Raw genomic sequence first — 27,153 nt, 5'->3', positions numbered from 1 at the left:
AACGCCAACGACAAAAACTCCACAACCCTGATCGCCAACCTCGGACTCATACAGCTTGTCACAACTTACACGCACTCCGCCGGATACACGCTCGACCCCATCTTCTCCGCCGGCAATCACGTCAACATCAGTCACACGACCGAACTCCAGTGGACCGACCACCACTGCATCCAGTTCTCCCTCGAGAAACACACCGCGCCCAGCCAACCGCAACGAATCCCACACCACAGCTGGAACAAAGTCACCGAAGACCAGCACCTCACCACCCTCGCCTGATACCCCCCATCCGAGCCCTCGGACTGCAACAAAGTGGCCCACAACTTCAGACAATGGATCGACAACTGCGCCAACACCCATGCCCCGTTCAGGAAAACCTCAAACAGGCGCACCGACACAAGAGCCATCTGGAGGAGAACAACATCCTGAACTCCTCCCAATCGGGCTTCTGCAGCAACCACAGCACCAAAACCGTTCTCATCGCTGCCACTGATGAGATCAGAACCCTCCTGGACAACGGCAAAACAGCGGCCCTCATCCTCCTAGACCTCTTGGCCGCTTTTGACACCGTCTGCCACCACACCCTGCGCACATGCCTCCACAATGCGGGGATACGTGACAAAACCCTGAACTGGATCACCTCCTTCCTCACTGGCAGAACCCAGAGTCCGCCTCCCTCCTTTCTAATCTGAAGCCACCACGAACACCTGCAGCGTACCCCAAGGATCATCCCTCAGCCCGACCCTTGTCAACATCTACATGACACCTCTCGCCAACATCGTCCGAGCTCACCACCTCAACATCATCTCATATGCCGACAACGCCCAGCTGTTCCTCTCCCTCACCAAGGACCCAGCCACCGCCAAATCCAACCTACACGAGGGAATTAAGGCCATCAAAGCGTGGATGAAGACCAGCCATCTGAAACTGAACTCTGACAAAACAGAGGTCCTCATCCTCGGCTCCAACCCATGCGCATGGGACGACTCCTGGTGGCCGACCACGCTGGGAGCTGCTCCGACCCCACCAACCACGCACGCAACCTGGGGTGTATCCTGGACTCAGCAAGTCAACTCTGTTTCCTCCTCCTGCTTTAAAATCCTCCACATGCTCTGCAGAATCTACAGATGTATCCCCACCGAAACCAGAAGGACGGTCACCCAAGCCCTCGTCAGCAGCAGACTGGACTACGGCAACGCCCTCTATGCGGGATCCATGGGCAAACTTCAGAAACGACTCTAACGCATACAAAACACCTCTGCACGCCTTATCCTGGGAATCCCTCTCCACAGCCACATCACCACCCACCTGCGAGACCTGCACTGGCTCCCGATCAACAAGAGGATCACCTTCAAACTCCTTACCCACGCTCACAAGGCTCTCCACAACGCCGGACCAGCCTACCTCAAGGAACGACTCTCCTTCTACACACCGAACCGCCAGCTTCGCTCTACTGACTTCACCCTTGCCACTGTCCCGCGCATCCGCCGAATGACCACCGGCAGCAGATCATTCTCCCACCTTGCTGCCAAGACATGGAACACCCTCCCCACCCACCTGCGGCAGACCCAGGACCTGACCTTCAGGAGACTCCTCAAAACCTGGCTGTTTGCTCAGTAGCTGCATCATCTCCTCTACCTCTAGCACCTCGAGACCCTCACGGGTGAGTAGGGTGCTTTACAAATGTTTGATTGATTGATTGATTAATCCTGCCCAGATTTGTGTACCTATTAAACCACATGCCCGTTCTTCTTAGTTTAAAACTTTTTTGTTAAGCTAAGGTTTATTTGGGGAGACCAAAGCCCATGACTGAACAGGGGATTGGTCCTAATGCCATATGATAAAGGGGGTTTCCAGACCCTGACTTGGAGAGAAAATATCAGGCAGCACAGTCCCGCTATGTGTGGTTGGATCCACTTATAGTGCGCTCCAAGTTGATGTGGAGACCAGGTAGATGTGGAGACTTTAAAATCAGTGTTTCAATTAAGCTACCTCAACCATTACAGCTCATACAAACCGTTCACAGCATTAATTGGTCGTGTAGGCCATTATAGAGTGGCCGGTGTGTCACAAGTATACTCCCTGACCAACCCGCTCCTTAACAATTCTGCACCTTCTTCAACACTGGAGAAGGCCATTAAATCTAGACTAGAAAAGGCTGGCCTGGTGAGACTAGGCCAGCTGTACATAAACAACAAATACTAGAACAATCTAAAGAAACCAAGGAGACAACTGCCTTACAGTTCTCTTTCCCAGACAAACCTATAGAGTTTCTTTACTCACTCAAATGATTATGAAACCTGGAGGTAGAGATTGAATTTCTAAATGTTATGAATACTGTGGTACAGCTATTACCAAGGCCCGTAAAAACATGGGAATTGGATTTGTGAAGGATATTAAATCTGAAGTGTGGAAATAATGCTGATCTCAAACTAAATCAGTAAAATATATCCCTTAACTGCTTCATTGTAGATTTCTGAATAGACTATACTGCTCCCTAGTTTCTTACATAGAATCACCCAGGTAGGTCTTCCCAGATTGAGTGTTGTATGAGCGACACAGTTGGTGGCTATTAATTGGCATGGGAGCGTGTCCCCAGTTGGCTCATACTCTGTAAGGGAATCACAGACTGCGGTAAAGAAAGTAAGTGCGAAAGTAGATTGCGCTCCTTTGATAACACTTTTGGAGCATGGTAAACTCTTCCATAAACCCTTTGATGGGTGTGTTAATTATTCAAGCTAAGCGCAGACTGCGTCGATTTTGGATGAGAGGGTTGACCCCCCAACTAGATGACTGGTTACCAGTGGATAGACACCTGTAGAGTACGCATCAATGCAGGTCTCACAAGCATTCACGAAGGGATATTTGAACCCGCTCACACTCTACTCAGCCCTCCAGTCTTTAGTAATGTTGACACTTAGTGAGTGATGCATAGCTGTCAAGCTTTCAGATTGCTCACGTGTGGCATTTCTATGGTTTCAGTGCGGCCATGAGTGACATACAACTGCCAAATGTATGACTCTTTGAGTGACACTTTCTCGTGAGTAAATCAAAGCAAGGGACAGTGTTTGAGTGCCTCTGAGATTTCGGTAACTGTATCCAGAAATATCAAACAGCAATGAACATATGTCTAAAACAAGCCAGACTTGTTGGTGTCGCCAATGCTTGTTAGCAGAATCAGATCAATGAATAACAACGATGATTGTGTTAACAATGAAAATTGAAATGTTTAGATTCTGAAATTATTAGACTGTTAATTGGACAATTCTAGGGCCATTTGAGGTATCACAATCATGCCAGTTCTCCACTCGCACCATTAGCCTCTGCAGTTATCACTCCATTAACCAATCATGTGGCTGCAGACTGTGGTGCACCATACTGTGCTGACTATAGGCAGCCTGAGACTTGTGCTTGCCAGAGAAGAAAGCTGCTCTTGGACTTAACTTCTGGTCTGGCCGCAGTCCGGTGTCACAACACTGCTCCACCGTAGGCCATCTCTCCCTGGTTGTTAGCTGCTGGTGGCTTTGTTGCATTGAATGGCAGGCACGCGTCACTCTCTGTGTCATTCAATGGCAGGCACACGTCACTCTCTGTGTCATTCAATGGCAGGCACACGTCACTCTCTGTGTCATTCAATGGCAGGCACACGTCACTCTCTGGCAGGCACACGTCACTCTCTGTGTCATTCAATGGGAGGCACACGTCACTCTCTGGCAGGCACACGTCACTCTGTGGCAGGCACACGTCACTCTGTGGCAGGCACACGTCACTCTGTGGCAGGCACACGTCACTCTCTGGCAGGCACACGTCACTCTCTGTGTCATTCAATGGCAGGCACACGTCACGCTCTGTGTCATTCAATGGCAGGCACACGTCACTCTCTGTGTCATTCAACGGCAGACACACGCCACTCTCTGTGTCATTCAATGGCAGGCACACGTCACTCTCTGCGTCATTCAATGGCAGGCACACGTCACTCTCTGTGTCATTCAATGGCAGGCACACGTCACTCTCTGTGTCATTGAATGGCAGGCACACGTCACTCTCTGTGTCATTCAATGGCAGACACACGTCCCTCTCTGTGTCATTCAATGGCAGGCACACATCACTCTCTGGCAGGCACACGTCACTCTCTGTGTCATTCAATGGCAGGCACACGTCACTCTGTGTCATTCAATGGCAGGCACACGTCACTCTCTGTGTCATTCAATGGCAGGCACACGTCACTCTCTGTGTCATTCAATGGCAGGCACACGTCACTCTCTGCGTCATTCAATGGCAGGCACACGTCACTCTCTGTGTCATTGAATGGCAGGCACACGTCACTCTATGTGTCATTCAATGGCAGACACACGTCCCTCTCTGTGTCATTCAATGGCAGGCACACGTCACTCTCTGTGTCATTCAATGGCAGGCACACGTCACTCTCTGGCAGGCACACGTCACTCTCTGTGTCATTCAATGGCAGGCGCACGTCACTCTCTGTGTCATTCAATGGCAGGCACACGTCACTCTCTGTGTCATTGAATGGCAGGCACACGTCACTCTCTGTGTCATTCAATGGCAGGCACACGTCACTCCCTGTTTCATTCAATGGCAGGCACACGTCACTCTCTGGCAGGCACACATCACTCTCTGTGTCATTCAATGGCAGGCACACGTCACTCTCTGTCTCATTCAATGGCAGACACACGTCACTCTCTGTGTCATTCAATGGCAGGCACACGTCACTCTCTTTGTCATTCAATGGCAGGCACACGTCACTCTCTTTGTCATTCAATGGCAGGCACACGTCACTCTGTGTCATTCAATGGCAGGCACACTTCACTCTCTGTGTCATTCAATGGCAGACACACGTCACTCTCTGTGTCATTCAATGGCAGGCACATGTCACGCTCTGTGTCATTCAATGGCAGGCACACGTCACTCTCTGTGTCATTCAACGGCAGACACACGTCACTCTCTGTGTCATTCAATGGCAGGCACACGTCACTCTCTGTGTCATTCAATGGCAGGCACACGTCACTCTCTGTGTCATTCAATGGCAGGCACACTTCACTCTCTGTGTCATTCAATGGCAGGCACACGTCACTCTCTGTGTCATTCAATGGCAGACACACGTCCCTCTCTGTGTCATTCAATGGCAGGCACACGTCACTCTCTGTGTCATTCAATGGCAGGCACACGTCACTCTCTGGCAGGCACACATCACTCTCTGTGTCATTCAATGGAAGGCACACGCCACTCTCTGTGTCATTCAATGGCAGGCACACGTCACTCTCTGTGTCGTTCAATGGCAGGCACACGTCACTCTCTGTGTCATTCAATGGCAGGCACACGTCACTCTCTGTGTCATTGAATGGCAGGCACACGTCACTCTCTGTGTCATTTAATGGCAGGCACACGTCACTCTCTGTGTCATTCAATGGCAGGCACACGTCACTCTATGGCAGGCACACGTCACTCTCTGTGTCATTCAATGGCAGGCACACGTCACTCTCTGTGTCATTAAATGGCAGGCACACGTCACTCTCTGTGTCGTTCAATGGCAGGCACACGTCACTCTCTGTGTCATTCAATGGCAGGCACACGTCACTCTCTGTGTCATTCAATGGCAGGCACACGTCACTCTCTGTGTCGTTCAATGGCAGGCACACTTCACTCTCTGTGTCATTCAATGGCAGGCACACGTCACTCTCTGTGTCATTCATTAGAGTATGGGCACGTCAACTAATTAACAGGTCTAGCCAAGCCAAGGGTTGGCTCTGACTCCCTGAGCCTGTGCATGAGCCGAGCCTTGAAAATATTTAGGACATAAATCAAGCAAAAAATGTCATGTTATGATATTTCTTTAACACTTAGAAGTGTTTCAAGTTATGTCAGATTATATCCCTGCATTGAAAGTATTTATTAAAAAGTAAGAGTTTTGAGGAACATTCTTGCCCCTGACCTGAGGCCCTTTCCTTTAGTGGATTAAGAGGAAAGTCAGTTGTCATGTGTACCCTATATGTGGCATAGATTCTTATCAAAGCTGGAGTACCATGATAGTCTTTTACATCCAACACAAGCACAGTTTTTAGTATGATGCACATCTGAGGGTCATGTATTTTAATGTGCTGCCATACAGGAAAATGAACAAAAAGGAGGCTTGGTGAAATAAACCCTATGTCTAGGATCACACAATTTGGTCAGACAGGGAAGCCGCACTGGTCCCAGAATTTCCAGTTTCACACTGTGCAATTTAGCCACATGATGGGTATATGTTTCTCACATCAAAGGTTAATTCTTTGTCCTTAATTCTTTTAGGATAAGATGAGGGTGTGGGTGTCAGGCAGAACCTACATTTTATTTTTGGCAGTTTTACATAGCACAAACTCAGCACAAGGGTATACGAACGTGTCATATCGGATACCGATTACATTACACATTTTGTATGGAGATTTGAAAGAGATTCACATGCTATATCTACTTATTGATCTAAGCGCCACTTGGTCTGCCTGGAGAACTGGAGGCAGGCTTCATCTGGAGTTGAAGCCACGCGATTTGCCTCTACATAACTATATGAAAAACAAAAACAACAGCAAAAAGCTCATGACTCCTCCCTGCTCAGATCACAGTGTTACTAATAACCCACTTATTTTGCCTCTGCCAGGCTGTGGGACCACCTCAGGCACTGCTAAAAGCCGATTTAAAACCTGCTGGCTGCTTTAGTTAGTAGCATTTGCACTGAGTCCAAGAAGCTATCGTTAAAAAGAAACAACCTTTTTATTCATACAATACTTAAGGCTAATGTATTGTGTATATAAATGAATTAAAGAAAAATATGGTCAATGATATTACAAAATAATTATGTATTTCTAATCTTCTTATAATTCATTAGCAGTAGCATCAATATATCAATATACATTAAACAATAATTGCTTGATGTGCAGGGTGGACACATAGTGCTCGTGAAACAAGGTGATACCCATATATGCAATTAAAAAAGTGGTGAAATTAGATATTAATCCAGGAATGTTCAAGAATAAGGGTATAAATCAAGAGTTCATGTTTATTCTGTTGCACAACATGTATTAATAAGTAACAAATAAACTGAACAAGACAGTGGAACCCAAACAGAGGATTGCACCTATACCGTGGTCCCCCAAAATTCCTCACCTAGAACATGAAAAGCGCCATGTACCTGGCAGTGTGCACACACTAAGCACCCACTGCCCAGATGCAGTCCAATGTGGACTATGCAAATTATAACATAATTAGGAGGTGCACCATACAATATTTAAATATGAAATATCACAAAGTCAGAATGACCAATCAATTCCCAATGATTTTCGCTGATGTGTTCAAATCTTCTTTTATTGTTCGATCATATTCATATTAAAACTGTAAATACAGCAAACAACAGCCAACGCATTTCGTCCAAAACATTAGATTTTTTCAGGGGTTTTAAAAATACTCGTAATTGTCAAAGAGAAAGATATTGATGGGTCGTCGCAATAGAGCCATCCCAATCTAATCTTATGGCATGCGGTGTGCTCATGCCTGTTTTTCTTATGGCTTTACTTACATTTGAATAAATAAATATTTTTTAGAAAAAACTTTTCCCTTCTTTCTCAAGTTTTAAGCCTTTGCAGCAGAGCTCTTGTCATTTCCCTTCCAGGTCCAATGTACTATATTTTGCTACGTAGAGGGTTCAGGAGCTATAATGCATGACTAATGTATTTTAGTGCAGTTATCCGGACACCAGCACTAGAATGCGTCAGTCTGACCCCTGATGCGTGGCACTTGGCTGGACTGCAGTCAGGTCGCTGCACAGGGGTCAGTGATCCACTGCCTGGAGACCAGGAGTCCTCGCTGCGGAGCTTGCGACCCACTTCCGTGAGGGCCCAGCTGATGCAAAACCCTGTGCAGGCAGGCTGCCTGGGAAGAAGCGGGGAGAAAACGTACCTGAAGCCATCAATTCAGAAAAACAAAGTGAGAGCCAGCGGCACCCATGCTTTGTACGGGTCCTGGCAGCGCCCTGTGGGTGATGCTAAAAGTCTGACCAGGGTCCTGGGACAAGGAAGAGACGCCGTGAAGAGAGCTCGAGCCATGGCAGAAATCCCAAACGGCGTGTGAGTACAGACGGGGCAGAACCCCTCCCTCGGGAGAGGGCGAGAGCACCGGGGAGAGATGGGCAGCACCTGGGGGCGGGAGTGAAATCCGGCTTGTAGGCCTCATTGAATCCCTGGCCTTTCCTGATCTGCGACGCCGTTCTCCCCCTTCCCTCCCCGGGCACGCACAAAGACCAGCTCTGGGAGTTCCATTTCCCGGCACACGTGGAGCTACCAGGTTGCTGTGCATCGATGAAAACCGTCCCCCGGAAACGCGGAACGTCCTGGCTTGCAGCTACAGATAGTGCATATGCTATATTACTATACCGATTCAGACGGGAGACTCACGATTTGTAAAAATAAAATTGCTTTATTTTGGCTTTCCCCCGTCTGGAATAGCCTCTGCTGCAATAGAAGTCAATGGAGACGTACATTCTCCCCATTATTTCTTTAAATTTTTGCACTATCCTCTTCTAAAATGTTGGCATGTATATATATTACCTAGTGTGCTAGTTAAAGTTATACAACAGCGGTATTTATTACATGGGCGCTTGTCATGAGGGATTCTGTTTAACAGTTTTTAGCTTAGACCGTGCATTCTGGAAGCTGTCGTTTTTATGCAATTCAACAGAGCCGATTAGCGTTAACTGGTAACATTAGAGACTTTAGGGACATACCAGTAAGATCCTGAAGATCAATTACAAACTAATTTTCAAGATGCTTTTAATAGTGGTGATAAAAATAAAAAAAATTAAAACAATTCTGGTCCCCGGGAAGGTAGAGCAGAACTGGGTGCACAGCCTCGCTTGTATTCGCATCTATATGTAAACCCCGTGGTGCAGAACGATGCAGTTTTGAAGCGGCTGCAGCAGCAACCATTGGAGTACTGCCCTTTACCAGCAAGAAGAGATCCAATGTAGGAACAATGTGAGCTGCCTCTATAGTTTATATTTGATCTCAAGCAATAATACCTACCAATCAATCAATGACACTTGTAAAGCGCGCTACATACCCGTAGGGTCTCAAGGCGCTGGGGGGGGGGGGGAGGGGGGGGTGCCGCTACTGCTCGAACAGCCAGGTCTTCAGCTTCTTCCTGAAGGAGAGGTGGTCTTGGGTCAGGCGCAGGTCGGTCGGAAGGGAGTTCCAGGTCTTGGCGGCCAGGTAGGAGAAGGACCTTCCTCCTGTCGTCGCTCTTCGGATGCGGGGGACGGCGGCGAGGGCGTGGTTGGCTGATCGGAGGTGGCGTTTGGGAGCGTAGAAGTTGACTCGGCTGTTGAGGTAGCTCGGGCCTTGGTCGTGTAGGGCTTTGTGTGCGTGGGTGAGGAGGCGGAAGGTGATTCTTTTGTTGATGGGGAGCCAGTGAAGGTCTCTCAGATGTCCGGAGATGTGGCTGGTTCGTGGGATGTCGAGGATGAGTCTGGCTGAGGCGTTCTGGATCCGCTGGAGTCTCTTCTGGAGCTTGGCGGTGGTACCGGCGTAGAGGGCGTTGCCGTAGTCCAGTCGGCTGGTGACGAGGGCCTGGGTGACGGTCTTCCTGGTCTCGGTGGGGATCCACCAGAAGATCTTCCGTAGCATGCGTAGGGTGTTGAAGCACGCCGAGGAGACGTTGTTGACTTGCCTGGTCATGGAGAGGGAGGAGTCCAGGATGAAGCCCAGGTTGCGTGCATGGTCTGTCGGTTTGGGTGCGGCGCCCAGGGCGGGAGGCCACCAGGAGTCGTCCCAGGCGGAGGGTGAGGGGCCCAGGATGAGGACCTCCGTCTTGTTCGAGTTCAGTTTCAGGCGGCTGGTCGTCATCCACTCGGCTACCTCTTTCATCCCTTCGTGTAGGTTGGCTCTGGCGGCGGTGGGGTCGTTGGTCAGGGAGAGGATCAGCTGGGTGTCGTCGGCGTAGGAGATTATGCTGAGGTTGTGTTTGCGTACGATGGCCGCGAGGGGGCTCATGTAGACGTTGAAGAGGGTGGGGCTCAGAGATGATCCTTGAGGGACGCCGCAGATGACTTCGGAGGCCTCTGACTTGTACGGTGGTAGGCGGACTCTCTGAGTTCTTCCGTCGAGGAAGGAGATGATCCATTCCAGCGCCTTTTCCTGGATTCCGATGTTGCTGAGGCGCCATACTAGGGTGCGGTGGCAGACCGTGTCGAATGCCGCGGAGAGGTCTAGGAGGATGAGGGCCGCTGTTTCTCCATTGTCCATCAGGGCTCGGATGTCATCTGTGGCGGCGATGAGGGCGGTCTCGGTGCTGTGATTGGCTCGGAAGCCGGACTGTGAGGGGTCGAGGGATCCGTTCGTCTCGAGGAAGGCGGCCATCTGCTTGTTGACGGTCTTCTCGATGACTTTGGCTGGAAACGGGAGGAGCGAGATGGGGCGGTAGTTCTTGAGGTCGGTGGGGTCCGCTGTTGGTTTCTTGAGTAGAGCGCTGAGTTCGGCGTGTCACCAGCTCTCAGGGAAGATGGTGGTGTCGAAGGATGTGTTGATGATGTCTCGCAGGTGGGGTGCGATGACAGCGTCGGCCTTGTTGAAGACGTGGTGAGGGCAGGGGTCGGTCGGTGATCCGGAGTGGATGGAGTTCATCGTGCGGATGGTGTCTTCGGTGCTGATCGGGGTCCAGGCGTGGAGGGTGGTGGTGGGGTGTGGTTGTTCGGTCATGGTGTGCGTTGGTTGGTTGTTGAAGCTGCTGTGTATGTCCGCGATCTTGTTGTGGAAGTAAGAGGCGAGGGAGTTGCAGAGGTCTTGCGATGGGGTGATGTCGTTGTTTCCTGCGCTGGGGTTGGAGAGCTCTTTCACGATGTTGAAGAGTTCCTTGCAGTTGTGTGCGTTGTTGTCCAACCGGTCCTTGAATGCTGTTTTCTTGGCGGCGCTGATCAGCTGGTTGTGTTTCCGGGTGGCAAGTTTGAAGGAGGTCCTGTTGTCCGGTGTCGGTTCCTTTCTCCAGACTTTCTCGAGGGCTCGGCAGTTCTTCTTGGAGCTCTTGAGTTCGTCGGTGAACCATGGAGCCTTCTTGCTGCCGGGTCTGCTAGGCGGGGTCCTCAGTGGGGCGAGTTCGTCCGCGCAGTTGCTGATCCACTTCGTGAGGTTGTCGGCGGCCTGGCTGGGGTTCGCTGAGCTGGCAGGAGGGTGCTGGCTCAGGGAGGTGGCGAGCTGGTCTGCTGTGATCTTGTTCCAGCTTCTGTGGGCGGCCTGTTGCTGGTGTTGGTGGGTCGTTGTTCTCTTGAAGGTGAAGTGGACGCAGCTGTGGTCCGTCCAATGAAGCTCTGTGGCGTGGCTGAAGTCGATGTCTGTGCTGGAAGAGAAGACTGCATCGAGTGTGTGTCCGGCGAGGTGGGTGGGGGTGGACACCAGTTGCTTGAGTCCCAGGTTGGCGAGGTTGTCGAGCAGGGTGCTGGTGTTGCGGTCGTTGTTGTTCTCTAGATGGAAGTTGAGGTCTCCCAGGAGGATGTAGTCAGCGGAGGGGAGGGCATGCGGGCTGACGAAGTCGGCGATGTCCTCGCTGAATTGTGTGCGTGGTCCAGGGGGTCGGTAGATCAGGGTGCCTCTGAGGGTGGTGTTCGGATTGGTGTGGATCTGGAAATGCAGGTGTTCGGCGCTGGTCAGGGTGTTGTCGGTGATGGTCGTGAGACGGATGGTGTTCCTGTGGATGATGGCGATGCCTCCTCCCATCTGGTTGGCGTTTCGGTCCCTCCGGACGATCTTGTAGCCCTCTGGGATAGCGATGGCGATGTCGGGAGCTGAGGAGGCGTTCATCCAGGTCTCCGTGAGGAAGGCAACGTCAGGGGCTGTGGCGTCTAGAAGGTTCCAGAGTTCGATGGCGTGTCTGTGGACGGAGCGGGTGTTGAGCAGGATGCACTTGAGGTAGGTGCTGCTGGTGTTCGTCTTGGCGGGTGCTGGTGCGAGGCTGGTCTGGATGCAGGAGAACTTGCAGGTGTGGCAGCTGAAAGGTCCGTGGGTACGTCGTGGAGTGGCTTGATGGCATTCTGGGAGTCGGCCGGTGTTGAGTGCGGTGAGGGTGGCGGCGGAGTACGTCAGGCGGGTCGGTCGGGGTCTTCGGGGTCCAGGGGTCCTGGCACTGGGCGCGGTCCAGGCGTGGACGGGCGCAGACGGGCTTACCTTTGGCGCGCCTTCGGTGCACAAACGGCGCACCCGCTGCGCGTGACCGCTGCGCGTTCGCACGGTCGCCATTTAAAGGCGAAGTGCGCGGGTGGGCGGAGTAGCTGGGAGGCGGGAGCGGGGAGGGAACAGAAGACAAAGGGGCTGGGCTAGTGGCGGTGGCGGGAAGCGGGAGCGGGGAGGGAGAGCGGAGGGCGGCGAGGTAGGCGGGCAAACAGGAAGGAGACAAGCACAAATGCCCAAATGGAGGGCTACACGAAGAAGAAAACAGTACAAAAATAAACAGGCAACAATGCAGGTCAAAAACGGAGGCAAAACAGTTAACAAACTCTCATATGGCATACAAAGAAAAACGAGCACAAATTACGGTCAAAACGGAGGCAAAACAGTTAACAAACTATCATACGGCATACAAAGAAAAACAAGCACAAATTACGGTCAAAAACCGGCGAAAAGCAAGGGGAGCGCTCAAGGCGGCAGCGAGGCCGGCGCTGAGGCAGAAGGCAGGCACTGGGGCACACGCAGCAGCTGGTGGCCGTGCGGCGCGGGGGTGTCCCACAAGTGGGTCACCTAATGCCCTGGATAATATAAAGCTGTGGAACACTTCCTATCGATTACAAGGTGATGCAGAGGTATTCTGAAACAAAGTGGTGTTCATTAACATTTGTTTGGTCCTTGTTCTTTGGATTGTGGCGTTTCTGTGATTGTATACCTGGAGCAGACACTAGCGCCCCCAGAACTACCAGCAGAAACGAAGGCGGTCTCCAACTCCAGTGAGACTGTTTGATTTCTGCCAATACACCTTACCGGTCCTCGCAAAATGGTGGCTACCTACAGACTTCGGCAGCAACTGTCTGACGTGGGCGCCCTTCAGTGCGGGGACTGACTCCTTCCCCCCACCCTCTCCACAACCCTGTGGGGGCCCCAATGCCTTCTGCCCTACAAAGCGGTGATTGAGCCCGTTAATTGCTGAGCGCCACTGGCGGGCTGGAAGGCTCACACTCTACTCAATGCAGCAAGAAGTGCCAGCTGCACTGTTCAGGCCTTTTACAGCTGCACAGCAAGTAGCGCCAGCTGCACCATTTGGCCTTTTACAGCTGCGTAGCAAGTAGTGCCAGCTGCTCCATTTAGGCCTTTTACAGCTGCGCAGCAAGTAGTGCCAGCTGCACCGTTTAGGCCGTTTACAGCTGCGCAGCAAGTAGTGCCAGCTGCTCCATTTAGGCCTTTTACAGCTGTGCTGCAAGTAGTGCCAGCTGCACCGTTTAGGACACTTTATCCGTGGGGACATTTTACAGCTGCTCAGCAAGTAGTGCCAGCTGCTCCTTTTACAGCTCCTTTTACAGCTGTGCTGCAAGTAGTGCCAGCTGCATCGTTTAGGACACTTTATCCGTGGGGACATTTTACAGCTGCTCAGCAAGTAGTGCCAGCTGCTCCTTTTACAGCTCCTTTTACAGCTGTGCTGCAAGTAGTGCCAGCTGCACCGTTTAGGACACTTTATCCGTGGGGACATTTTACAGCTGCTCAGCAAGTAGTGCCAGCTGCTCCTTTTACAGCTCCTTTTACAGCTGTGCTGCAAGTAGTGCCAGCTGCATCGTTTAGGACACTTAATCCGTGGGGACATTTTACAGCTGCGCAGAAAATAGTGCCAGCTGCTCCATTTAGGCCTTTTACAGCTGTGCTGCAAGGAGTGCCAGCTGCACCGTTTAGGAAACCTTTATCCGTGGGGACATTTCTGATTGAGTTAGGACTCTCGCTGCATTGGCAGCAACCTTGACATTATGGTTTCAGGGTATTTGAGTCCCCCTCTGAAATGGCCAGTTGGCCAGGGAGACTGTGAGGTTTGTACAGAGCCAGGCCCCTTTTTAAGTATATGTGGTGCTAGGAAATGCTTTTCATGTTGTATAATTTACGCACCCTGTTCTGAGCACCTCTAAAGGTGGCCTTATGATGACGAGGCTGTCGTGCATATTTTGATTTTGCTAGTCAGATTTTGTTCCACCCTCTGCTCTTTGCCCTTAATGTTAGTGATTCTCAGGAGATTAGGGTCCAATAGTAGTCTGTTGAGATTATGGGCGTACAATGCGGTTGGTGCCGAATGTGCTTCTATTACAGGCTGATGCTAAGTACAGTGATCACCAGTGGTCACTGGGTGTTCGTTTGTGATCTGTTTTACTTTGACTAATTGTGCTTTGTGATGGTTTTGACAGTGATCCAGTTGGTTCTATTTTATGTAAACATTTTCCTTGTAAATATTATCTTGTGCCAGTTGGCTTCGTGTATACCTAGATGAAGGGCCCAACAAATACCCACCTCTCTTCCCGGACGGCACATTAGTTCAGATTTCCTCACCCGACGTCTGGAATATGTGCCCCCTTTTAGTCCTTAAACTTCTCCTCACCACCGCTTTCCGAGTAACACCCTTCTCATATCCCCCCCGCACTCCTTCTCCTCATTTTCCCAACATGGCCACCACTCGAGTTAAGGCTGGAATTAACTGCTACAAAATATTTTAACCTCCCGGCCAGACTAAAGCTTCAGTAAAACGATTGAAGCATATCACTATTGAACGTTTCCCTAATTCCCTTTTTGTTGACCAATTTTACAATGGTCGTTTTGGGAGGCGCAAAAACGATTTCACCCCTCACCCCATCATAGCCAAGCATAACCTGTCATCTGCAAACATCGTTCACACACTCAAGCCCTTGAACGCCACCCTTCTTCAACTTGCATCTCCAACTATCTACACTATTCCGACCATCTCTTCTGTCAGAACCAAGCATACACCTAAACCCTCCTGTGCACCCCCATATAGGTACAATATCCCTATCACCCTTCTTAGCCCAAGTGCCCCGTCACCAAAACAGTCTCGACAGAGCTGCGCTGTCTGCTCCACAACTGCAGATCAGCAAAAAAAAACACAAACTCGAAATCTCTGATACCATCACCCTTCACAATATTGACATGCTCTTCCTCACAGAGACCTGGTTCAACGATACCTCTCACTCTATGTTTGATCTCCTATTACGCACAGGCTATTCTATTTTTAGGAATGACAGACCTATCAAAGTTGGGGGAGGTGTTGCAGTCATCTTTAGAAACTCCCTTCAACTTAAGGCTTCTCCCATCAGCGCCTTCCGCACTTTTGAATGTCTATCTCTCGAGCTTCAACTACACCACCGCTCACCCCTCAGATTCTATGTCATTTACCGCCCACCTGGCAGCGGCCCTTTGTTTATGGAGGAACTCACTGACTTCATCAGCGACCAATACTCGCAAAGTGACAATCAGACCTTTGTGGGTGACTTCAATCTCCACTGGGGCTCTCTGCAAGACTCTTCCGCAAACTTGCTGGCCACATTCCTCTCTACCAACGATCTTATCCAACACTGCACAGAATCAACACACTCTAAGGACTCAATCCTGGACCTTGTTATTTCTAAAGCAGGCATGCTTTCTATCACTACCCCTATTCACGTAGATGGGTCTGACCACCTCCTCATCCCTTTCCCTCTTCACCTAGCACACTCTATTACTCTTAGCCAACCTAAGAGGGCTACCTCCTGGTTCTGTGACACTAAAAATATTGACTCAATTTCCCTCTGTGAATCAGCTTTGCTGTCACTTCCAAGGCTAGACCCGAACCTAGATGTTGACGATCTCACCTCCCAATGCCTCTCAGTCCTTGCAGTCGAAATCAATAATGTCGCTCCTCTCCAAAGCAAAAAGAAAAGGCCCATTCCCTCAGCACCTTGGTTCAACAAATCCCTCAATGAAGAAAGGAAGCACCTCAGACTCCTGGAGAAACAACGGAGGCAAGCGCCCTCCACCGATAATCTGGCCACGCTTCGTTCAGCAAGATCCAAGTACCACAAGCACATCTTCCTTGGGAAAACATCACACTTCAGAACCCTCCTTGACTCAGCCAAAAATAAACCCAAAAAACTATTTGATCTCATCAAGAATACTAACTGCTCTCCCCCAACCTCCAAGTTGGTGGATTCTACAAAGAAAGCAGTGGATTTCGCTGTATTCTTTGACAAAAAAGTGAAATCACTTGTGGATCAGGTCGCTCATCCTACCCCTCCAGAGGAGCGCAAATCACTAGCCATTTGGCAGAACTTCGACCCCATCTCTGAAGATGTGCTCCTCAAGTGCATCCTCGAAACAAAGCCCTCCAACCATTCTCTTAACCCCATCCCCAGTGCCATTGCCATTGACTTCTATACCCATTCTCTTTCCTATTGGACCACTCTGGTCAACCTCTCCCTCTGTAAAGGCTCCCTTCCTGTTCCCTTCAAAACTGGGCAGGACACCCCTCTGCTTAAAAAACCCACTGCTGATGTGAATGACCTCAACAACATCCGCCCCATCACTAACCTACCCTTTCTTGCAAAGATCACAGAAAGATGTGTTGCGAAACAAGTCTCTCGTCATATCAAGGACAATGATCTTCTTGACAATTTTCACTCCGGCTTCATCCAAAACTGTAGCACTGAAACAACCCTGCTGCAAGTGATTGATGACGTGCTGCGGATAATCGATTTGGGGGGGTCTTGTCTTCTAATTCTCCTTGACCTTTCTGCAGCCTTTGACACTGTCAATCACAACACCCTTCTCAACACTGTTCAACAGAGAATGGGCATGGAGGGCACGGTGCTTAAATGGTTTGCTTCCTTCCTCTATGATTGATCCCAAATGATCAAAATAGAGGACAGTCTTTCATCTCCTTTGGCGGTGGGTCAGGGTGTTCCTCAAAGCTCTATACTTGCACCCACATTGTTCAATCTCTATTTGGAACCACTCGGACATCTCCTAAGTAAGTCCGGCGTCCACTATCATCTCTACGCAGACCATACTCAAATATACCTCAAGGTTGCCGCCATTCACGATCTCTCCTTCCTAAGCTCTACTCTTGACTCCATTCAAAACTGGATGTCAACACATCAACTGATTCTGAATCCCTCCAAAACTGAATTCCTCCTCCTCTCATCCTCACTTTCTCCTCCCCCGGTTCAATCATGGATGGACCAGATGAATCTACTGAACAATAAACCCATCATTGTCGACAGCCCAAAATCCCTTGGTGTCATACTCGACACAAAACTCAATCTACTCTCCCACATTAACTCAATTGCAAAGTCTGATCGAAACAAACTGCGCCTTTTTTCGGGGGATTCGTCGCTTCTTCACGGAGCATGACCTTAAAACCCTGGTCCAATCGTTGGTCCTCTCCAGACTGGACTACTGCAATTCTCTTCTTACTGGCCTCTCCAAATCCCACCTGTCCCCACTTAAGTCTGTTCTCCATTCAGCAGCTAGTTTAATTTATGGGTCCAAAAGAAGCGACCACATCACACCCATGTTATCCACCCTCCGCTGGCTTCCCACCGAGGCAAGATATATTAACAAGACCCATTACCCACAAAGCCTTGCACTCCTCCTCTCCTCGCTACCTGGCGAATAAACTGAAACTCTCTGGAGGCTCTAGACCATCACGAAATGCAGAAAATCTACTGCTTGAACCTCCTATTTTTAAGAAGGAAAGATCGATGGCCCAATCGAAACTGTGTTTCAGGCAACACAGTGAGAATCTGGAACTCACTTCCGCCTCAGCTACGGACCACCACCTCAAAACTAACCTCAAAGTTCTCCTCCTTCAAAGACACTTCCAAAGTTAATTCATGCCCTCTCTATTATCTAAAGGAAGGCCTTTTAGTATAGAAAATTTCTATTCTTCATGACTATGGAAGTGCCTTCCCAGTGTGTTCTTGTGGTTTGAGAGTCTGCCATTTCTTGCAGTATTACCCTTTTACCTGTGTTTGGTACTCTTTTATAACATGCACACGTCACTTTTCTCTTGTAACACACTGTTTGCTGCCTCTTACATTTTGTTTGCTTTCGATACTTGCACAAGTGCCACCATGGCCTACGTAACGTTTGTTCTTGTGTTGGAGTGTCCTCCATTTATTGCAGTATTATACCTCTACTTGTACTTTGTACGCTTTTGTAACCTGCACACATGTCACTTTTTCCTCCTGTAATGCACCGTTTGCTACCTCTTGTATTTTGTTTGCTCACGATTGTCACTTTTGCCTCATGTAATGTAACTTTTGCTTTTGTAATTTGTTCACTTGTAATGTTCTCATGTATCAGTTCTGTTCCTATTGTGAAGCGCTCTGACACCTTCGGGTAAAGTTCACGCTATATAAAAACGCATAAATAAATAAATAAATAAATATTGTCATTCCCATTCCCGGTCCAATGCACTCTATCCATGTCTCTCCTTTCCCTTCTCCCTCACACGTCCCCTCTTCAGAGTCCGGGGTCTGCTGCTGTCACTGGTGCTGCTGAGCGTTGCTGCTCCCCTCAGAGCGGCTCTGAAAGGTCGGGAGGCTTAGGACAGACACACATCTTCTCCCCCTGACATACACAGGGGTGAGTGTTGGGGGCTTAGGACAGACACACATCTCCCTCCCTTGACATACACTGGGGTGAGTGTGGGGGACTTAGGACAGACACACATCTCCACCCCCTGACATACACAGGGGTGAGTGTTGGGGGCTCAGGACAGACACACATCTCTTCCCCCTGACATACACAGGGGTGAGTGTTGGGGGATCAGGGCAGACACACATCTCTTCCCCCTGAGATACACAGGGGCAGGCGCGGTGCGTCCATTGGGGCGTAGGGGCGTAGTCCCCCTAAGTCCCATGGACCCACCGCGTTGTCGCTAAAATAAAAATGCAGATATTTAATGATTGCACTACCTGCCGGCCGGGAATGCGGGAGACACCCGACTTTTCCGGAGTGCGAAGGGGGGGCTGGGCCTGCTGCAGCTTGAGTGACAGTCCACTCAGCTGCAGCAGTACTGCGCACGTGAATGTTTGGGCAGAAACTAGCCCGCGCATGCGCAGATGGGTTTCCAGCTCAAGTCCCCCTTAGAGAGAGGAGCAGGGGGCGGGCAGCAGCCCCTGGGGGTTGCTTAGGGGACTGGGCGAGCAGACATGGTGCCCCCCCTAGCCAATCCTGGCGCTGTATGCAGCGCCAGGATTGGCTGGTCCAGTGGTCCATGTGCAGGCCAATCACTCTGTGACTTCGGGATTGCCGCTCGCTTCATGCCAGGCTGCAGATCGTGTGTGACTCCCGAGTCGCGCCTCACCGTCACGGTACAGCCAGGTAAGGCCACAGAGCATTAAGCGTTATGTTTTGCAATGTTATGTTTCCCGTTTTTCTTGCCCGCTTTTAATCCGGTTCTTTTGCCCTCTTTGCATTTGTTTGCCTTGCCCTCTGTTCCGTGTGTGTGGGAGGGGGGCCGGGGGGGGATGCTTTGTGCTTTGTGTGTGTGTGGGGGGGTTGATTCGTGCTTTGTGTGTGTGTGGGGGGGGAGGGCGCGCTCAGTGGTTATTTTGCACACCGGCCGTTCTTAAATGTAACTTTTAAAAGCATAATTTCAAACCTGGCGGGAATTGTAATTGTATTTATGTAGCGCTTGCTTCCCCTGATGAGGCATTAAAGCGCTTTGTTTTTCCAATTTAAGTCCCAGTGGAACTGCCCTTTGCTTCGTGCTTTGTGTGTGTGTGGGGGGGGTGGGGGGGGAGGCTCTGTGGTTATTTTGCAATGCTATGTTTCCCGTTTTTCTTGCCCTCTTTTAATCCGTTTTTTTCCTCTCTTTGCATTCGTTTGCCTTGCCCTCTGAGTTTCTCCCGATTTCCTTGCCCTCTGTTCTGTGTCTGGGTGGGCGGGGGGGGGCTTTGTGTGTGTGTGTGTGTGTGGGGGTTGCTTCGTGCTTTGTGTGTGTATGGATGCAGGATGGGTGGGTGGATGGATGGGTGGATGCATGAATGATGTATGGATGGATGCATGCATGATGGGTGGATGCATGATGGATGGATGGGTGAATGCATGAATGAATGATGTATGGATGCAGGATGGGTGGGTGGGTGGATGCATGAATGATGTATGGATGGATGCAAGGTGGTTCGGGCTCGCTCGCTGCGGTGCAATATGCAAATTAGTTTACGCCTCACCACTTTCAAATGTCACCAGACGCCCCTGCACAGGGGTGAGTGTTGGGGGCTTAGGACAGACACACATCTCCCTCCACTGACATACACAGGGGTGAGTGTTGGGGGGCTGAGGACAGACACACATCTCCTTCCATTGACATACACAGGGGTGAGTGTTGGGGGCTCAGGACAGACACACATCTCCCTCCCCCTGAGATACACAGGGGTGAGTGTGGGGGGCTTAGAACAGACACACATCCCCGTCCCCCTGATATGCACAGGGGTGAGTGTTGGGGGCTCAGGACAGACACATGTCTCCCTCCCCCTGAGATACACAGGGGTGAGTGTGGGGGGCTTAGAACAGACACACATCTCCCTCCCCTGACATACACAGGGGTGAGTGTTGGGGGCTCAGGACAGACACACATCTCCCTCCCCCTGACATCCTGACATACACAGGGGTGAAGATTGGGGGCTCAGGACAGACACACGTCTCCTTCCCCTGACATACACAGGGGTGAGTGTTGGGGGCCCAGGACAGACACACATCTCCCTCCCTGACATACACAGGGGGGAGTGTGGGGGGCTTAGGACAGACACACATCTCCCTCCCCCTGACATACACAGGGGTGAGTGTGGGGGGCTTAGAACAGACACACATCTCCCTCCCCCTGACATACACAGGGTGAGTGTTGGGGGCTCAGGACAGACACACATCTCCCTCCCCCTGACATCCTGACATACACAGGGGTGAAGATTGGGGGCTCAGGACAGACACACGTCTCCTTCCCCTGACATACACAGGGGTGAGTGTTGGGGGCTCAGGACAGACACACATCTCCCTCCCTGACATACACAGGGGGGAGTGTTGGGGGCTCAGGACAGACACACATCTCCCTCCCCCTGACATACACAGGGGTGAGGGTTGGGGGCTCAGGACAGACACACATCTCCCTCCCCTTGACATCCTGACATACACAGGGGTGAGTGTTGGGGGCTTAGGACAGACACACATCTCCCTCCCCTGACATACACAGGGGTGAGTGTTGGGGGCTCAGGACAGACACACATCTCCCTCCCTGACATACACAGGGGGGAGTGTTGGGGGCTCAGGACAGACACACATCTCCCTCCCTGACATACACAGGGGGGAGTGTTGGGGGTGTTAACCTCGCCCCCCCTCATCCTCTCCTCAAGGGGGGGTTCGGTCTCTTATCCTCCTTGGGGGGTGGGGGTGGGGGGGTTCGGTCTCTTCTCCTCCTTCAGGGGGGGCGCGGGGGGGTTCGGTCTCTTCTCCCCTCGAGGGGGGTGGGGTCGCTCTCTTCTCCTTCCTCGGCCGCAGCTGGTTTCAGCCTCGAGGCTGCTCAGGGTCACTGCAGTATGTGCCACTGCTTAGTCCGTTGTCTCTTTCAGTTACTCTCAGTCCTGCAGGCTCGTGATTTCCTCTTCCGGGTCAGCGGGGCAGAGACATTACCAAAAGTGAATGCAGTCACTGCAGTCTGTGTTATTTCTTAGTCCGTTCTCTCTTTCAGTCATTCTCAGGCCGGCAAACACGTGTTTCCTCTTCCGGGTCAGCGAGGGCAGAGACAGCACCAGCAGTGAATGCCGTCACTTCCGATGTTCTAACTATATCACCACCCCTGTCGTTTTCTACACCCCCTACATCAGAGGGGGGCCGATTCATGCAGGTTCTGCCTGTGTATTCGTGCTCCCCCGTCTGGCTGTGCACTCCCTACGCGTGTCACTCACTTTGCGCATGCGCAGGACTCCATGTGTAAGAATGAGAAATTTCCTAGTTCTCACAAAGGAAAGTTTCAATTTCATTAAGGACGCGGAGGCGAGGATTATGCTGGTCCTTTCTCCATTTTATTGGACAGCACGTTAAAAGTATAAAAGAAAAACAACAACCATGAACTACCCTAACCAACATGGCAGCGGTAGTCATGGCAGCACATTAACCAATTAGAGTCCATACAACAGCATAAAGGTATCCCACGTCGGTAGTCCTTCCTCTTTCGTTGCTGCTGCTGGAAAGAAGTCCTCTATCCTCTAGTCCGTTTTCTGATCGGAGCCTGGGGAAGAGAAACAATAATAATATCTTGTCCAGTACAATGTGGAATACATTCCCAACACATTGCAATGGGAATAAGCAAAGATAACTGCAGTAAGAAGCAAGAAAATATCATGTAAAACAGATCAGTCCAATATATACAGCAAACATTGGAAAAGAAAATTACTTCTCTCAAAAGAAGAAACACAATCACTGGAATCCACAATCCTGGGAGGGAAGGCTAGACAAAGCCAGGGTGGGATAATCCTCGCCTCTGCGTCCTTAATAGAATTGAAACTTTCCATTGTGAGAACTAGGAAATTTCTCATTCTATGTCAGGAAGCGGAGGCGAGGATTATGCTTGTTTAAAGCTTACTCACCACCAGAGAAGCAGCCTCATGGATTGGCTTAAAATAAAACTTTTTGAAAGTTGAATCGGAAGACCAATCCGCTGCATTCATAATGTCCTCCAATCTGCCACCAACTTGGACAGCCTTGGATGCCATTGCGCCTCTAGTGGAGTGAGCGCCGAAGTTCGTAATGTTAATACCAGCCTCAGACATTATCCACCTGACCCATCTGGCTATGGTGGGAGAAGAAACCGCCTTGAAAGGTTTCTTAATTGCAATAAGCAATTGTCTTTCGACCGGGTGGCGGACTTCCAGAGTCACATCTTCATAAGTTTTGAGGCAAGGACAACACAAAGTTTAGGCGAGTCCGGAAACGCTGGATAAGATACTGACCTGGTATTGCACTTAGTTCTCCTGGAGACTGTAAAAGTAACACCTTCAAGGGTAAAGACTCTGGCAGAAATATCAAGGGCACGAACATCAGAAGCCCTTTTGCAAGATATGAGACAGAGGAGAATTGCCAATTTAGCCGAAAGCTCCTTACGTGAAAGATACTCATTATCCTGCCAGGAAAGAAGGAAACGCAAAACCACATTCACATCCCATAAACCGGAATAGCGAGGTTCCGGGGGACGAGAAAGACGAATACCCTTGAGGAGTTTGCAAACCCAAGGATGCTCTTCGACAGGAGACCCATCCACAAGGGCATGACTAGCAGAAATTGCTGATCTGAAAGAATTGATGGTACAGTAAGCAAGTTTGTCGTGGAAAAGTTCAGCAAGGAAGTTAATTACCTCTGTCACAGAGGAGCCCACCGGATCCAGGTGTTTTGCCACACACCAACAAACCCATCTGTTTCAGGCTGATCGGTATCGTTTAGTGGTACTAGGGGCCCAGGCTCGCTGAATGAGGAGTTCAGCGTCTCTCGAAAGTGAGTCGTTAGACCAACGTCCCCTGAAATCCTCCAGGCCATGAGACATAGATGGCCTTGGAGAACCAGGGGGTGTGGATGACCCAATGGATCCGTCAGAATGAGATCGAAAGACGGCAACCGAAGAGGTCTGTCCCATCATAACTCTAGAAGGGACGGGAACCAACATTGAGCCCTCCAGATCGGAGTGATCAATATTAGAGAGGCTCGTTGTCTGCGGACCTGGGCTGCTACCCTCTGAATGAACAGGAACGGGGGAAACGCATAAGCTGGGAACCGGGACCAATCCTGCAGGAAGGCATCTACTGCGTCCGCGCCCGGGTCCGGTTTCCAGCTGTAGAACCGGGGAAGTTGGGCGTTCCACCTGGACGCAAACAAGTCCAACACCGGAAGGCCCCAAAGATAAGAAATCCTCTGAAACACAGAATGATCCAGTTTCCAATCGCTGGCATCCCGAAAATTCCTGGATTGTCAGTCCGCCACCGTGTTCAGATCGCCGGGGAGATGCTCTGCCATGACTGAAATCTGACGTAGAAGGCAATAGTTCCAGAAATCCTTCGCAAGATCCTCTAGGACTTTGGAATGAGTGCCGCCCAGTTGATTGATATATCTGACCGCAGTCATATTGTCCATCCGAAGAAGGACACAACAAGAGACTTTGGTTGTGGTGAACGAGCGGATGGCGAACGAACCCGCAAGGAGTTCCAAGCAGTTGATGTGGAGATGAAGCTCCTCCTCCGTCCATCTGCCTCCCACTGAGAGGGAGCCGCACCGGGCTCCCCAACCCTGGCGACTGGCATCCGATTCGATCACAAGATCTGGACGGGAGCCGAAAATCGCTCTCCCGTTCCAAGCATCCATGTGGTCCAACCACCATAGGAGTTCCGACCTGGCCTCCGTGGACAAAGAAATGAGTTCCGAATACGTGAGACCTTTGCGAAGATGAAACGCCTTTAGTCTCTGGAGAGCCTTGTAGTGAAGTGGGCCTGGAAAAATGGCCTGGATTGATGAAGACAGTAAACCCACTATCCTGGCAATTGACGGAGAGAAATCCGGTCCCGACGAAGGACCTTGTGAATCTCCTTCTTGATATTGGATATCTTTTGAGAAGGGAGATGCAGCGTTGCATCCGTTGTTTTGATCAGAAACCCAAGGAAAGTCAATTCCTATTGAGGAACTAAGTCCGACTTCTGGGCATTGATGATGAACCCCAGAGACTGAAGAAGAGATATGGTAATCTGAAGATGGTGCAGAAGGAGAACCTCAGATTGATTCATTAAAAGAATATTGTCCAAGTAAATAATTAGGCGAATTCCCATGGTGCGGAGGTGTTCGACAACCGGTCCCAGGAGTTTGGTAAAGCACCATGGTGCTGAGGAAAGACCAAAGGGGAGGGTAGGAAACTCGTAGATCTGATCCCTCCAGAGAAATTGGAGGAATCGATGATGCGGAGGGAAGATTGGAACTGAAAGATATGCATCCTTCAGGTCCAAACGTACCAACCAATCGTTCTGTAGCAGAAGGTCTCTCAAAAGATGGATGCCCTCCATCTTGAAATGTCTGTAAATCAACCATTCGTTGAAGGAACGAAGGTTGATAACTGGTCTGAACCCTTTGTCTTTTTTCTCGACCAGAAATATGTTGCTGAGAAAACCGTTTGGATGAAGAAAAGAGGGAATGATGGCGCCTTTTATCAGCATAGCTTGAACCTCTAAATCTATGAGCTCCTGTTCTGCTTGCAAAAAAACCAGTGGACGAGGTCGAGAGAGTTGAACGGGGGAACCGTAAAACTCTATGTGAAACCCCTGAACAGTTTCCAGAACCCAAGAATCTGAGGTTAGAGCCGACCAGGCCTGAAGAAACAAAGCAATCCTTCCCCCCAGTTATACCGGAGATATGAGGGAAATGCTTACCGTTGAATCCCTTGGAGTTGGACTGATTGCCTCCACGTCCTCTGCCTTGACCTCTGCCTCCACGGGATGGATAGAAGGAACCTTGCCGTCCGTCATTCCATCCATTGTTCCTTCTGGGCTGACCCTTATTGGAGCCTTGCTGAAACTGGCGGCCGGAAGAGCGACCCCTGCCTCTGCCGGCCCCACCAAAAATCTTCTTAGGAAACATCTTTTTCATGGAAGCCTGCGCCTTATCTAAGGCAGAAAAAGTTGCCACAAACATCCCTAGTTCCTTTACAAAAGGGTCTCCAAACAAAACACCTTGCGCCACTGAACCTGCCTCGGATGAAGATAACTCGCCAAGTTTGGGATCTATCTTAAGTATGAGTGATCGGCGACGCTCCGCAGAGAGAGCACAGTTAGCATTGCCTAGGAGACACATAGCCCTCTGTGCCCAACCTGCTACGTCATCAACTGGAAGAGGCATACCGGTCTCTTTGGAATGTTGGGCAAGTCCAATGATCTTTGTAAGGGGACCTACAACGTCCAATAACTTGTACTGACAAGATTTCCAGGATCTGTCTATCCCTTTCTTAGGGTCCTTGATGTATTTGGCAAAAAACGTGCATAATTTTGGGTCTATTTCAGGAGTGGCCGCCACTCTATTTGGAAGAGAAGGGCGTGTACACTCCGAACGTAGACGCAAACGCACATCCTGAGAGAGCGGTTGTCTAAGTTTAGCGGCGACATAGTCCGCCGTAGACTTTTCAGGGATCCACTCTGTAGAACGGAGTCTGAAAATAGTGGTAGGGTCAAACATATCCATAGGTACTGGATCACTATCACCAAAATCTGAAACGTTGGACTTAGGGCGCCAAGACCTGCCAACATCCGACATCTCCTCAGAGGATTAATCCTCATCATCATCAACGTAACCTTCCTCGTCATCATCACCCTCTAGGGGTAACCCTTCATCCGGGTCTAGGTCCTGGGTGGAATCACCACCAGTATTTCCAGGCGAGTCGTCCCCCCGGTAGGGTGCGCTTAGCGTGCGTGCATTCTTGTGGAAAACCTCAGCAAGCCTGCTGAAGCCTTCCAGGTGCCCCGCGTCACGCTTCTTGGCTGTGCGTGGTGGCACAGAATGTACACCACTGGGCCCAGCTCCACTGTCCCCCAAAATGCCAGAACCAGTTTTAAACACGTGGGCAGACAGCTTATTGACGCTGTCCTGCAGAGGTGCCAGCGCCTGGGCAATCGCCGAAGACAGGAGTCTGTCCACCTCTGCAGGAGGACGCAATAGGGGCTGTTGAGGCTGTTCAGAATTACTAGCCAAATAATCATGGTCCTGATGAGTCTACATGTCCGCAGAGGAATGGGCACCCATACAGTAAAACACACCCCAAACTAATTAAAAGGGGGGTTCCCCAACACAGGTACCCACAGGCAACACCAGAAACAGTGTGTGGAAAAAATGCCAAAGTAATGTGACTGACAGGTATGAGAAAACAACATTTTTAAAACACGCAAATCCAGTCACCAAGTTAAACCTGCCACAATACAGCAGCGTCAGTGTGGGGAACGAGGCACAATTGTAAAATTTGAAGCACCGAGCCTCAGCGCGTGATCACCACTAGCGCGGAGAAAGCGATGTGGAGAAAGCCGGTCAGCGTCTGAGAAAGACGCCACAGACCGCGCACGCGCCAACAGAGTCGCTCGGGCAAGAAGCCTAC

General features: G+C 50.4%; 1 pseudogene; it reads right to left on the bottom strand.

The window, feature by feature from the left end:
- Window positions 1–4,790: 4,790 nt before the first annotated feature.
- LOC147667213 (uncharacterized) lies at window positions 4,791–26,807 on the bottom strand (annotated as a pseudogene).
- Window positions 26,808–27,153: the final 346 nt, after the last annotated feature.

Source organism: Lissotriton vulgaris, unplaced genomic scaffold, assembly GCF_964263255.1.
Source record: "Lissotriton vulgaris unplaced genomic scaffold, aLisVul1.2 SCAFFOLD_1477, whole genome shotgun sequence".
NCBI classification, from domain to species: domain Eukaryota; kingdom Metazoa; phylum Chordata; class Amphibia; order Caudata; family Salamandridae; genus Lissotriton; species Lissotriton vulgaris.
This window is presented reverse-complemented; position numbering and strand designations above follow the sequence as displayed.